The following is a 15,560-nucleotide window of genomic DNA, read 5'->3' as shown; positions in this document are numbered from 1 at the left end:
AACGTTGTTCTAGCGTGGCATAAAATTTGCAAATTATTAAAAGTAGAAAACACACTTTCTCGCTATTTACCGATCAGGGGTAATCCTGATTTCAAGGGTGGCTGCGAATCCTCAGCCTTTAGGAAATGGGCTGCCAATGAGTTGAGGTTTATGAATCAGGTAGTAGATCCAGTTACAAATCATATAAAAACATTTGAATTACTAACCAGAGAATTTCAGTTGGATAAAAGATCCTTCTTTGCTTATTTACAATTAAGACATTTCTATTACAGTAAGAAATCTATGGTCGAGGATCCCTGGACCCTGGGTCCATTAGATCCTGTTATTAACAGATTTTCACAGGGAAACCATTCTATATCATATATTTATAGATTGCTGTTATTGAAGGAGGCAGAGAGGAAGGTGGATAACCTTTTTTCCATCTGGAAATTTGATTTTCCTGAATTGGACAGGGGTTATTTCCAGGAGAGTTTTGACAGGGCAAGGAAATTTTCAAGCAGTATGGCAATTAGAGAATCTCATTGTAAACTTCTTAATAGGGCCTATTTAACGCCTAGTAAGATGGCTAAATGGAAGGGGGATATGTCCTGTTATAGATGCAATTTTCCGTCGGCAGACATTTTCCATCTATTCTATTCCTGCCCAAAAATGATCAAACTTTGGAAACAAGTGGAATATTGGTTGAATAGATTTCTGCCAGATAGAATGGTATTGAAGCCCCTGTCAATCTTTTTCTTGGTCTCGAATAAAACATATAATAAGCCTCTGATAAATACTCTAATTCTCCTAGTCAGACAGATGATACTCAAAGCATGGAAGGAGAAAAATGCTCCTAGTATAGCTTCAGTTATTAACAATGTTCATTATCAAATGTTACTAGAACTATATGATCCGCTAATATTTGAGGAAAATAAATTAAGAAAATACTTTGCTAAATGGGATAAGGTAATTCTGAGCAGACCTAGTGAGGTCCAGTTACAGATATTAAAATTCTTTCGTAACTCACCGGCTTTTCTACAATTAATTCTATCAGAGAGTTACCCTGACCTTTGGAGACAATGGTTTCTATGAGGCGTAGGGGTGGGGGTCCCGGGTGGAGGGAAGAGAGTTAGGAAAGGCCCTTTTTTTTTTTTTTTTTTTTTTTTTCTTTTCTTTTCTTTGCTTTCTTTTTTCTTTTATGTATGTATGGAATTCTAATAATGAGAGAAAATAGAGGAGCAGACTCTGTTTGAGATTCCAAGGTGATGTTATATATATTGTTGTCAGGTTTAATATGTTTTTGAGAAGTAAGATTGTTAAAGTGATGACCCATGCAATACTGTTATTTGCATTGTCTTTGGAATGCTTAATGCTGAAGCTGTATATGATTTTGAATCCCTCAATAAAGGAAAAAAATATGTTTAAAAAAAAAAAGATCTGATAGCTTCTCCTTTGGACAATAAACTTCCCAGGTACTTTGTGAGATCCAGAGGTCCTCAAACAGAGTTTGTGAATGCTCTAGTAGCGCCTTGGTCATTTCAGCTTTCTTATCTAATTCCTTCTCTAATACTTCTTCCCATAATTATCTCAAAAATAAGCCTAGAGAAATATTCAGTAAATCTGATTGCCTAACTTGTCCTTACAGGGTTTGATATGCAGATCTAGATCAGGTGTCCAGCTGTTCTCCTTGGCCTGTTCCTCTGCAGTCAGACCTTCTATCTCAAGTTTCATTTGTCCATCCGAATCTGAAGTCTCTAATCTTGGCATTACAATTGAAGGTTATTTCTCTGATTCAGCAAATTAATCCTTACTTTCGGTTTGTAAGCCTGTAACTAGGAAAATCTATCATAAGATCTGGAAGGCCTTTATTTCTTGGTGTATAGATCATGGTTTTTCCTGGCATTGCAGTTCTTACAAGATGAGATTGTCTGGATAAGGGCCTATCTGCCAGTTCTCTGATGTCTGCTCTCTTAGGATTTATTTTCATAGGAAGATTGCTAATCTTAATTATATTCATGGTTTTGTTCAGGTTTTGTTCCATATTAAGATTACAAACAAACCAATTTCTCCTCCATTGAATCTTAACCTGGTGTTAAGGGTTTTGCTGGCTCCTCCTTTTTAACCCATGCATAAGGTGGCTAATTAACTGCTTTCTTGGAAGTCTTTATAGCTTTTGGCGATCTCCTCTGCAAGAAGAATTTCAGAATTATCTTCTTTTTCCTGTGATCCTAATCTTATTTTTCATCAGGATAAGGCTGTTTTATGGACTACTTTTGACTCTATGCCTAAAATTGTTTCTTCAGGCAACATTAGCAGATAAACTGTTGTCCCGTCTTTGTGTCCTGATCCTAAGAATACTTTTAAAATATATTTGCATAATATGGCTGTTGTTAGATCATTGAAATATTATATTGATGATACTAAAGACTTTAGAAAGACTTCTAGATTGTTTGTTTGTTCCTTTTTATGGTGCATAAATTCCATACTTTTACCAAATCCTACCATTATGATGTTTTTGCTTCTTCTGAGGCACCCTTTGCTAGAAAGGTCATTCAGGCAGTTGTCTCAGCTTTTTTCTATTCTGATATATTTATATTTTTTAAGTGCATTAAAAAAACAAAACATATATTTATCTCCTTGTTGGGTTTTTGTGGGGTTGCGGATTTAATTTCTCAGTGAAAAAATATGTTTTTTTAAAATCACTCCATTTATGTTATTACTCATGGACTCCACGGCTTGGGTATTAGTTCCTAGGAGTAATGTATTGTGTACTATCACCACCTGAAAGAAAGAAAACATATTTTTTTCTTACCTGATAAAGTCATTGGTGGTAAGAATCCACGAGTCTCCAACCTATCAACTAAATTACAAGTTATGCGCTAAACACGGTGCGTAAATAACGCAAAAAAATTAGCAGTTCCGCACTTTCCATAGCGCTGCCATTACAAGTTACAAAAAACCTTCTTGTGCTGTGCGATATGGTGCAATAAGCTCCATACTGCACAAGAGCCAAGTCCTGACGATGTGCTTGTTCACTTTTCCCCCCATAGACATCAATGGAGAAAAGGTGTTAGAAAAAACTAACACCTGCAGTTGCGGAATGGTGATCACTATAACACAATCCCCATTGATGTCTATGGTAACAAGAAGGTTATGTAAAAACCTAACATAAACCCCTAGTCTAAAAACCCCTAATTCGCTGCCCACCGTCATCGGCAAAACTAAATAAAGATATTAAATGCTGAACCACGCCCCCCGCATCACTAAAACCTAAATAAAGTTATTAACCCCTAAATCACCAACCCCCTCATCGCTGACACTAAATATAGCTATTAACCCCAAAACTGCAGCCCCCGCATTGCAAATACTAAACCCATTAATCCCTAAACTGCCAAACACCCACATCGCAGACACTAACCTAAACCTATTAACCCCTAAACCGCCAAACACCCACATCGCAACTACCTAAATTAAACTATTAACCCCAAAACCTAACACCCCCTAACTTTAAATTTAACTTACAATAAAACTACTTTCAAATAAACAAAAACTTACCTGTGAAAGAAAAAAAACTAAGCTTAAACTATAAATAAACCTAACATTACTATTTTAACAAAATAAAATGTACCAAAAATAAAAAATCCTAACACTATGAAAAACAAACAAACACAACATTACAAAAAAACAGTCACCCCAAAATAACCCCCCCAATCTAACAATTAACTACCCTTTAGAGGTTAATAACTTTATTTAGGTGTTAGCGATACGGGGGTGATGGTTTAGCAGTTAATATCTTTATTTAGTTTTGGCAATGTCAGGGTGCGGCAAATTAGGGGTTTTTAGACTTGGGGTATATGTTAGGTTTTTACTTGCCCTAAAGAAATCAGCTCTTTTTTGATTTTTTTTTTACAAAGTCCCTTCTAACAATACAACCCACCACCCACCCACCCAAACCACAAAAATAAAAAGACCTAACTAAAATAAACCTCAGCTACCTTAAAAGGGCGATCAGCTCTTTTGTTGCCCATTAAAAATTAAAAAAAGCCCTAATCTAAAAAAAAAACACCGCAAAAAATAGAAAAAGACCTAAGAAATAGGTACTCACCATTCCTGAAGTCTGGTGGTGAAGGTATTGTTCCAGGCGGCTCCATCTCAATCTTCATCCCTGTGTCGCAGAGCCATTTTCCAGCTTCATCCAGGGGTCATGTAGCTGATGTGCCATGGAGGCGGAGCTGTCGGCGGCGGTCATCAGGAACAATGTGGAGGCTCCTCTTCACGCGATCTCCGCTGCACACTGAAGCTTGAATGCAAGGTACCCATTTTATATTAGGGTACCTTGTATTCCTATTGGTTGAAATTTTTTAATCAGCCGATAGGGTGAGCGCTGCTTAAATCCTGTTGGCTGATATAAACATTGTTTTTTTTTATAATCTTAGGTTGTTGTTTTTTTCGTAGCGTTAGGATTTTTTAATTTTGCAATTAAGTTTTTTTTACTTTTGGTATATTTTTTTTTGTTAAAATAGTAATGTTAGGTTTATTTATAGTTTAAGCTTCATTTTTTTATTTCACAGGTAAGTTTTTATTTATTTTAAGGTAGTTATATTGTAACTTTAATTTAAAGTTAAGGGGGGTATTGGGTTTAGGGGTTAATAGATTAATTTACTATTAGTGATGTGGGGGCCAGCAGTTTATGGTAATAGGTTTATTTTAGTATTAGCGATGCACAGGGATGGCAGTTTAGGGTTTAATACTTTAATTTAGTTTTGGTGATGTGGGTGAGCAGCGGATTAGGGGTTAATAGGTTTATTTAGTAGTCGTGATGTGGGTGGGAGGCAGATTAGAGGTTAATAGGTTTAATATAGTATTTGCAATGCCAGGGGATGGCGGTTTAGGGGTTAATAGGTAGTTTATAGGTGTTAGTGTACTTTGTAAAAAAATTTTTTTTGTTATTAGTTTTGGGAAACATTTTTGTTTAGCAAAATCCATAACTACTGGTCTTTGATTGTGGAATCGATCGTTGCGGTATAAGCTAGCGTAGTAGCCTTACCGAACAAATCGCAATACGAGTGAGCTGAAAATTTGAGTGTGAAATGGAGAGTTGTGGTACAGGCAAAAATGCTAGTGGTATAGCCATACCGCCGCAACTTGTAATAGGGGTGACCTTCCATTCTACACACAAAGGCCAATTTTCCAGTGGTATAGGCGTACCGCAAAACTTGTTATTTCGGTGTATGTTTTTTAGGGTTACTTTTTTTCTTGAGCACATCTTTTTTCCCTGCTCCTTTTTTTGGCTCTTTTAAATGGCTATATGTTAGACTTAGGTACATGTGAGGTGGGAGGGGTTTAAAAGAGTTATTGGGGTTTTGGAATCTTTGCCTCCTCCTAGTGGTAAGGAAGAGTAATTCCCAAGAGTAATGGATTGTGGACTTTTTTTACAGAATGATCACAATGCAAATAATTCCATTCTCGTATTTGAAAAATATCATGTAAAATATTGTAAAAGTCACCAATACAATATATGTAAAGCATCATATCACAATACACCTGACCACAAGTTTTTGACAAAATATTGACAATAAAATGGACACATCAAATTCAGCAACCAAATGCACTTGATAAATGCTTAACATCCACAAATCAATCTGTGCCAAATATAAATTTATATTGAACATGTCATCACCATCAATTACATTTAGAAACATGAAGAACAGTTGCAATAAGAAGAGAGAGAGGAGACTGTCAGGAGAGAAGAGAATGCTGGACCAGTAGAATAATTGATAGGTCAGTTGGGGAGAGCAGCTACCCCAAGGTACTATAGGCAAGTAAAAAAATTAATGTGAATGCAACCAAATATTTAGTATTCATTTTGTTTTAAACTATACAAATACTGAATAGTGCAGCAAATGAATATTCAGGAAAACTACATTTTCTAAATATTCTTTCTAAATGATTTGTTCAAAACAAATTATTCGGTGCTTTTATAAAAGTGTATATAATCAAACTATAAAAGTAAAAAAAGAAGAAAATGATACCATACAACACCGTGCACTATAAGGTCTTGGGCTATTATTCAAAAGGTGATCTTCGTAACTCAAAGAAAATGGAGAGAAACTTTCATAGTGTTAAACCATTTGAGAATATCCCTTTAAGCACAAAAGGAAAACTACTCACATGATTTTGATCTACTATCAGGCCCATTTATCAAGCTCCGTACGGAGCTTGAAGGGCCGTGTTTCTGGCGAGTCTTCAGACTCGCCAGAAACACAACTTATGAAGCAGCGGTCTAAAGACCGCTGCTTCATAACCCTGCCCGCCTGCTCTGAGCAGGCGGACAGGAATCGCCGGAAATCAACCCGATCGAATACGATCGGGTTGATTGACAGCTCCCTGCTGGCAGCTGATTGGCCGCGAGTCAGCAGGGGGCGGCGTTGCACCAGCAGCTCTTGTGAGCTGCTGGTGCAATGTTAAATGCGGAAAGCGTATTGCTCTCCGCATTTAGCGAGGTCTTGCGGACCTGATCCGCAGTGTCGGATCAGGTCCGCAAGCCCTTTGATAAATGGGCCCCTTAAGCTCTAAGTAATGTGCTCAGTACAAACAGATTCAAGACTGTATTTGTTGTAGGTGGTTCCAATATTTAATAACAAAACTATAAAACAAAGGTTCTTTAAAAGCAAAGTCCTTGCCAAATAAAAAAGCATTAAATGTCCGTCACTCTGGGGTCCCAGCAGCAACAGTCAACACTTTCAGACCTTCTTCCTAGATAGATATCAGACTGACATGAATATTTTTCAATTACACACATTTACATAAACCAGTTTTTTTTGTATTGCTAGCAGTTTGGGTTTGATTTGCAAGACATCATGTATTGGGAATCTCACACAACTTTAAATATTAACGGCAGAAGCAGTCACTAACAAAACTGTGGAAAATCTAGATGAAGGGATGCACAATGAATTTCCAACACAAGCTCATCTTTATGAGACCTTTCAGCAACCTCACAAGAATCAAGTCTCTTGTCCACAGACTTGAATTGAGTACTGTTTTCAATGTAGGTCAACGATAAATAACATTCAGTGTATGTTGCACCATTTTAGAACAGTAAAATTATTTCTTCAACATTCTAGTTTGGTACTTGATTTTCATTTGTGCAAGTCTTTAGAATTATCATATTTTGCCCATATTGAAATTATTGCAGTAGTATATTAAGTCAAGGTTTTGCTATGGAAAACCCCCCATCTAAATAGAAAGTTAATCGTTATACACTGAATCAAATATAACAAATATATTTCTGATGTAGCAACTTAAAATAAATGGTTTGCGCAATTAAACTGCATAAAAACTGCTGCAATGCTGCATTGTGCTACACGCCTGTTAATAACTATTATATGAAAGAACATTAATGTCTGACAGACACATAAATATCTTGGATCTTTTAAGAAATGGCAAGATAGCTCTTTCCTTAGGTGACAAGTTTATAAGTTGCAGAAGTGATTTACCCCCTTGACCCTTTTTGTTTATGTTACCACTATTCATATCAAGGTAAAATCATATTTGCTTTTATAACGAAGATACATATCTGATATGAACTTCAAATTGAACTAGACAATAGAATTGTTTGTTTAAATCAAATTAATATATATTGTTCATTCAGATGTGATAACAGCAGAGATGTGTCTAATGACATCAGAGAATAAGAATGATAAAATATCTTAGAATACCCTTATATCCTTTACTAATATACGAAAGGTAGGAAAACCTCCATTTTTTTTACTATTACTGCTCATGTGATCTACCTCCCTACATTTATACATTTGCATATCATATGCAAAAAAAAGTTCCTTCCCCTGAAATCCACAACCACTATCAATGAAGAAACAAAAGAGACCTAGCAAAATGAACACAACTAGTAACTGAATAAACCGTAATCATTAAAAAAACTGCCATTTATTCTTAAGCCATATTTCTACTAACCTAACACTTTTTTAGCCTTATCCAAGGCCATGCTGTGCCTACATTAATTTTTTGTGTAAAATGTTTTGCTTAAATATCAATAACATGCATATAATGCTCCACCCTGGCCTAATACTTTAGCTACATCTTTAAATAAATAATTTACAGTATAATGCTTTAAAATGATTATTTTGCAAAAAGTCTGGGTTGTCTTTCATCCTTTTTTATGTCAGACATAAGCATTTCCTTTAAAAGAGTTTCCATTATTTTTCCTTTTGTTGGGGTTAAACTGTCAGGTCTGTAGTTATCCCTCTTCCTTACTATTCTTTTTTTTTTTTCATTTTCATTTTTGATGTTTCTAATAAACTTAATCCTTTTTAAAAGGGACAACCACATTACTAGTAACATTTCCTAGTGGGGTTGTCATAACTTCACAGTCTGTTGTGAAGACAAGACAAAGTCCGATTATCCACGGCTCTTCACTCTGGCAAAATTTTCAAAGTAGTCTTGTCAGTAATGAAAGATCCCTCAAAAAAAATTAGAAAGCCAATTTTTAGCTGAAGCTGTTTTTCTAGCTATGCAGGGTTCTCTAGATATGAAGGTAAAATACATATTTTACAATATAGTGCTCAATTTTTTTTTCGTAAGTTCTCTCCATTCTGGCAAATTTTTGACCATCAGACTTTTAGAGAGTTGGCTAAATTTCCTTCCACCATTCTATAGTCACCTGTACTGATTTTTTTCTATCCGTCCCATACCTCCTTTCAATGATGTATCATAAGAAGGTTTTAGCACCATTTTCTTTTTTGCATGTGTTTTAGTCTACCCACTTAAAGGAACAGTCAACTCAAAAATTTTTATTGTTTTAAAAGATAGATAATCCATTTTTTTTTAGCAATCCCCAATTTTGCACAGAAAAAATTGTTATATTAATACACTTTTTACCTCTGTGATTACCTTGTTTCTAAGCATCTTATGATGGCCCCCTGATCACATGACTTTATCTATTGACTTGCATTTAAGCTGATTAGTGCTATGTTGTTAGAATCCACGGGCGTCAGCACAGTGTTATCTATATGGGTCACATGAACTAGCTTCCCCTGATGTGAAAAGCAAATACAAAAGCATGTGATCATGGGGCTGTCTTTAGAAACTTAGAAACAAACTTTAGAGGTTTAAATGTTATAAAATATGTTAACATAACCATGTTGGTTGTGCAAAGCTAGGGAATGGGTAGTAAAGGCATTATCTATCTCTTTAAACAATAACATTTTTTTGTGTTGAATGTGCCTTTAACTGCTTAGTCTTGGATTCTCATATTTTAATATCTTCGTCTTGCTAAGTTTGTCTGTATTTTTTAGATCAAAATCTTTTTTATTAAACATTTTGAAGATACATTTCAAAGAATGTTGATCTCTATTAATAACATAGAAGGGGCAAGTCATACAAGGGACAAAAAACAAGTATAAGTTCTAAAATTATCTTAAATAGCTACCCCAGAACTATCCATAGGGGGTTCTCCAAAGTCCAAGGCCACTTTTGGGTCTCTGTTACAGTCTGTGGAGAGATCAAGTAACTATTTGATGGTACATACAGAATTAAATCTAGTATCAGTCCCAATTAATCCCTTTTTATAAACCTTGTATAACTATATAGCTAAAGAAAGATAAAAATCTTACATGCTTGGGAAGAATTCCCAATTATCAAAACTATTGAAAATTAACAAATTTTAAACAATTTTTAAACAATTTTTGTCACTATGCATTATTTCTTATATCTTGTTAGAGTAAACTCTTCAATTATTGGTAAAAATATGATGAAATTCCATACCCCAGGTTCATATAATATGTAGGATATATAAATGTGTTCAATCTTAACTACATACCAGATGATATTATCTTAGGTTGTAACAACTGAGAGTGTGGTACCAGTTTCATCATTTCCAAACATCCAGTAGAACCAAATCTTATGAAAAGAATTTGTTGTGTTTTGTATATGCGCTGCTGTTTCATACATAGAATATGTTTGTTTAGAGATTATTTCAGTCCACATAGGGGTCCCTGTTTTACAGTACTTAGCTATGCTGGTTCTGGTGATGGTGCATAATATTCTTATGAAAGTGTTTAGGTGATTGTTATATTTGGTCAAGGCTTGTGGTATGGTGAGGGATATGTGTTCACTCAGTAAATTACTCAGGAATCTGGAAAGTTCTAACCAAATTTCTCAAACCCTGGAGCATTTCCACCACATATGTAGAAATGTTCCTATTTCGTTGCAATCTCTATAACAAAGTCTAGATCCACCCTTTATGGAGTGAGCGGCCTGTATGGGGGTGAAGTACCAACGGAAAGATGTTTTGATACTAGGCTCCTACATCAGTTGTGAAATATTTTATCCCATTGTTCTAAGTCTCTTTCCCCCTTCACATCTACCTCCAATCTTTGGTTTTGAGTCTTACAGATTCTATGTAAATATTTATCTGTGATACTGTGTGTTTAGGTCTATTGGGAGCGCTGCATAATCTTTCTAGGGTTGTGACTAGTTGTGTTGGAGTTTTTGCTATATAAGTGTTGATAGTTTTATTTTTTGTTTTACTTGTGAAAAGGTTATAGGTGACCTATTACTAATAAAGTTGGATACTCTGTAAAGACCTTTGTTTTCCAATTTGCCTATAGTCTGCAGATATCAAATATTTTAGGGGTATTTTCAGGAAATTTATACTAAAGATTTTTAAGAGCAGATTGCCATTGTTGGATTGATAGTTTTGTAGTTTAAGAGTAGTGTATTTTTTCCTCCCCTTTAGAATCTATAATCCATATGAAATCTTCCGGTGATCTAGTTTCCCCGATTTCAGATTCCAGAATGGCCCACAATATATTTCTGTCTCTCCTACCGCATAGGGAAATGTGGGCTAACATGGATGCATGGTAATAGTCAAGTAAGTTAGGTAATCAAACCCCTCCCAATTGTCTGTGTTGTGTTAAAACCTGAAAAGGGATTCTGGCCTGTTTTGGTAGTGTAATGGGGAGGGCTTCACACTTTTCTAGATTTATTTTATATCCCAAAATAGAAGAAAAGTCTTGGATGGTTTTATAAAGATAGGGATATAAGTGGTCTAGATATTGTCAGCAAAACATCCATAAAAAGAGAAATTAGCCCCGTAATTTCTGGATTGTTTCTAATGGAAGCTGCTAATGGCTCAATGAAGATAGCAAACACAAGGGATGAGAGGGGACACCCCTGTCTGGTACTGTTAAGAATCTGAAATGTTTTAGATTGATGTCCAATTGCTCTGACTTGTGCTGTCAGTTTGGAATATACATGTTTAATTGTTGTTAGAAAGGGTCCATGAATTCCAATTATCTTCAGAACTGTCCACATGTACATCCAGTCAACTCTGTCAAATGCCTTCTCTGCATCCAGCGATAGAAGCAGAGAAGGCTCTCCATTATCTGCTAGAGGGTCCACCACTGCAATCATCCTCCGCACATTGTCTGGGGCTGTCCTACCTGTATTAAAGCCTATCTGGTCTGGGTGTACTATTGTCTGGATTATCTAAGTCTATTTGCCAGTATTTTGGCTACTATTTTTATGTCTTGGTTTATAAAGGAGATGAGTCTATAACTGGGACAATACTTGGGATTTTCCCCTGATTTTGGTAATACTATTATTTTGGTTTGGGGTAGTTCTGTTGGGATGTCATGTCCATCCATGATATGGTGGGCAAATCTAACTAAGTGAGGGATTAGTGTAGATTTATAAAGTTTGTAATATTCACCATGGAACCCATCCGGTCCCATCGCTTTCCCTGGTTTGAGATCTTTGAGAACTGCTATTATTTCTGCCTGGGTTATTTTGGCATTCAATATTTTGCGGTCTGTTTCTGTTATATTACCCAGATTGACTGATTCTAGGAAGGTATGTAGCAATTGGTGGGTAGTACTGTTATGATTAACCTTATTACCATCATAGAGATCACCATAATAGTTTGCAAACCAGTCTACAATCTCTTGTGGGTAAGATGTTGGATGACCTGCAGAATTCTGTAGGAATGGGATTGAAGAAGCTTGAAAGGAGTCCCTAATTTTTTTGCCAGATATTTATCCGGTTTATTCGCATATAGAAAGTAGTTTGTTCTCAGTATGTGGGCTATCCTAATGGAATTCTCATTCAGGTATGTTGCTAATGTTTGTCTATTATGCTGTAAGGAATGAAGGGAGGAATTGGTGAGTGTTAGTTTGTGTACTCGTTCTAGCTCCTATATTTCGGTATAAAGTTGTGATATATGGGTTTTAATTTTCTTTTTATTTATAGTTTTTTCTTTGATGCGTGAACCACGGACCACCAATTTATGTGCAGCCCAAACTGATAAGGGGTTGGGTGTTGTATCTAAATTAATATTCCAATATTCTCCTATTGCTTTCAGTATATTGTTTTTGGTTATGGTATTCTTTAAACATGACGGATCATATATCCAGGTCTGTTTTCTATTGGGGTCCCGTATCTAGCCTAATTGTATTTGAGTTATGGAATGGTCTGACTAAACGCATGTGTGAATGTTGGCTGGCCTAAGGACCGGTTGTAGTATCTGACTATTGAAAATATAGTCCAGTTTGTCATAGGATTTCTGTGTCGCAGAATAAAATGAGGTTTCTGTGGTTCAGCCATACAATGTTTTCCAGGTGTCTATAGGGAGTGTGGAGATAGGTAATCCATAATGGATTTGGCCATAGAGCTGAGTCTTATATTTTTCTTAGAGTGCAAGGTGGAAGATTTATATTTAAGGTTTTGTAAATACAAATTAAAATCCTCTGTTAAGATGATTCACATTTTGGACCAGTTGGTTAATAATTGTGATACGTTTTTGAAAAAAATGTTTTGCTTTTTATTTGAAGCATATATATTACATAACACCACATCAATTCCTTGTAGTTGGCCCTGAACCAAAATATACCTCCCTTCTTTGTGTGCTATTGTCTTTTTGTGTATAAATTGTAGGGAATGATTAATCAGTATTGAGACTCTCCGTTTTTTGGAGTCTGACGTAGAGTGGTAGTGTTGTGTGTAGTCTCTTGACCAATATTTGGGAATGGAAGAACTGACAAAGTGTGTCTCTTGGAGATATATTATATTTGTGTGTAGATCTTTGTATTGAGTTAAAGGCGTGTGTCTGTTAATATTAGAATGTAAGCCTCTCACATTGTGTGAGAATAAATTCATAGTGGGGAGGGCTATCATGGTGTGTAAGTATGGTAGTCGGTACTAAAGAAAAATGTGCTAATTGTCTGATACCCCGGAACAAAACATATTTCGGAGGGGAAAGTAATGGAAGAGCTATATGTCGCTCCAACAGTAAAATGTATATTGTGAGAGTCACCTGGGACCCAAGGTCGGGAAAGTTCCTTAAGTTCCATTATATGTGATGTATATAGGGAGAAATGATGAGGTGTACATAGTGACATGTTAACAAAACAATATAAGCAAGTAAAAATACATACACAATTTTAAACATTACTAATTGAGATTATGAGTTGTGAGAAATGGTATAAAAAAAAGGAAAGGATAGGGAGGCGATAAAGGAAAATAGAATATTTAGAGGAGAAAAAAAAGAAAAAGAGAAGGTAAGAAAGTGAAGTATGAAGTCAGAAATAGATAGCAGAGGTTGTGCAGTTAAGCATGGTTAGTAGAAGTTAAAGATCATTTAGTTTCAGTGGTGTCATGCATGTAAGTTTATGCAGTGATAATTGGATATTGCCTGCGAATCCAGAGGAAAAATGAGTGATCGGTTTAAAGAACCACAACTGCAGATTTACTTCAGAGAGCAAAAATGTTGTGCAATATAAAAGGTAATGAGATTAGAGTGTTGAAATGATCCTGCTTTTGGTTTCTGCAGAGTATATAGTTTGTAAGTGATTGTCAAACATATTAAGCAGGAAGATTCCATTTATATTTGGTGTTACTGGAATTAACTCCTATAGCTGTAAGACGTGGCAACATGGGTTTACAGCAGAGGCAATTTAAAGGGACACCACAATAACAGACTGTTAGCAATCAGAAAACAATGTACAATAATATAGGTAATAAGCTTACTGTAACAATTGTAGCCGAGGGAGATATGCGCTTTCAGAGATGGCCTGCTATGAGTAACAAGCTGTGAGACAGCACTACGGTTCAGAACCCCTGGAGGGAAAAGGTAGAACGTTCCAAACATGGTACCTGAAAGGAGAGTTCAGACTTGATCCGGTTTGCACACACAGGCTTACCCGACAACGGAGTGTGTTTGAAGTCGGCGTCTGACATCAGCGCATCAGCTGTTTAGACAGGAGCGAGGATCCTACACAGGATTGCTAGTTGCTGTTTTCGGTTCTCGAAAGACAATAGCTTGAGGGAGAGAGAGCTAGGTAACATCTCAGAGAAGTACAAGGCTTCAAGAGGGAAAATGACCAAGCTCTGATTAGAGCGTAGGATACGCATTTATACCTGCAAGAAGTGAGAGGAACCTTTCCTTAAAGCAACACACACTCAATACATGATGTAAAGCACACAATAAAAGTAAAATGGAAAAAGGTTCTGACAGGTGGACAGGATTGTCAGGGAGATGGTTAGGAAATAACCTTTGCAAACCAGTCTCTTATGAGACTAAAAAAAGTATATGTAATTAGAAGACCATAGATGCTGTCAAGGAGTCTGTACATTGCCATCGATTTTGGCTATTGCAGTTCCTATGCTTCAAGGTTGAGCCATCTGGTTTCATCTACATTGAAGGTATGTCTGTTGTATCGAGGTTGGCTTTTCAACCTGGAATAAAGTGCAAACCTTTCTATTCATGTCTTAAATGTTTTCCTCATGCTCTTTGTCCATTTGTTTGTTTCCAGTGAATCCATTTTCTTGGTTCCAGTGAATCCATGTCTTTTGTGGTCGTTGTAGAGGTAAGTCCAGCATGTCTAATACCAGAGTTTTACATGCAGTTGGGATGTCTTCCATTGATTTGATGACAGTTGTCTTTCCATCTTTCATCACATTCAAGGTAAAGAGAAAACCCCAGTGGTACGCCACCTGTTGTTTTCGTAGTATTGTTGTAAGATGGTCTGAGTGCTTTCGGTGTTGTAAGGTACAAATGAACCATACTTCCCTGAAATTTGAAGGTGATATTCTGGAGAGCTGTCTGTAGAATTCTTTCTTTCTCAGGGATTCGTAAAAGTCAGACTATGACATCCCTGAGTGGTAAATCTTCTTTGGGTCTGGCTCTTAGTGCCCTATGGGCTCATTCTATCTGATATGCATCCTCTACGGAATTACCCATGATTGCATGGAACAATTGCTGGAGATAAGTATTAAATTCCCTGATTGTGATTGAATCTGGAATTCCCTTGAGTCTTAGATTACTTCTTCTGGATATATTCTCCAGGTCTTCCATCTTTTCCTGGAGTTCCAGTATCACTTGTTGTTGGGAAGAAATAGAGTGTGATAGCATGGATATGTCTTCTGATATCTCATCTTGGTTGTTTTCCAAAGTGTCTACTCGATTGCCCACTTCTGCAATATCATTTTTTAACTCTTTTCATCTGGCTGTTACTGTGAAATGAAGGTTCTCTATCTTATTACAGAGTTTCTCGAAGTTTGTGTCTATG

This window comes from Bombina bombina, chromosome 4 (assembly GCF_027579735.1).
Source record: "Bombina bombina isolate aBomBom1 chromosome 4, aBomBom1.pri, whole genome shotgun sequence".
NCBI classification, from domain to species: Eukaryota; Metazoa; Chordata; class Amphibia; order Anura; family Bombinatoridae; genus Bombina; species Bombina bombina.
This window is presented reverse-complemented; position numbering follows the sequence as displayed.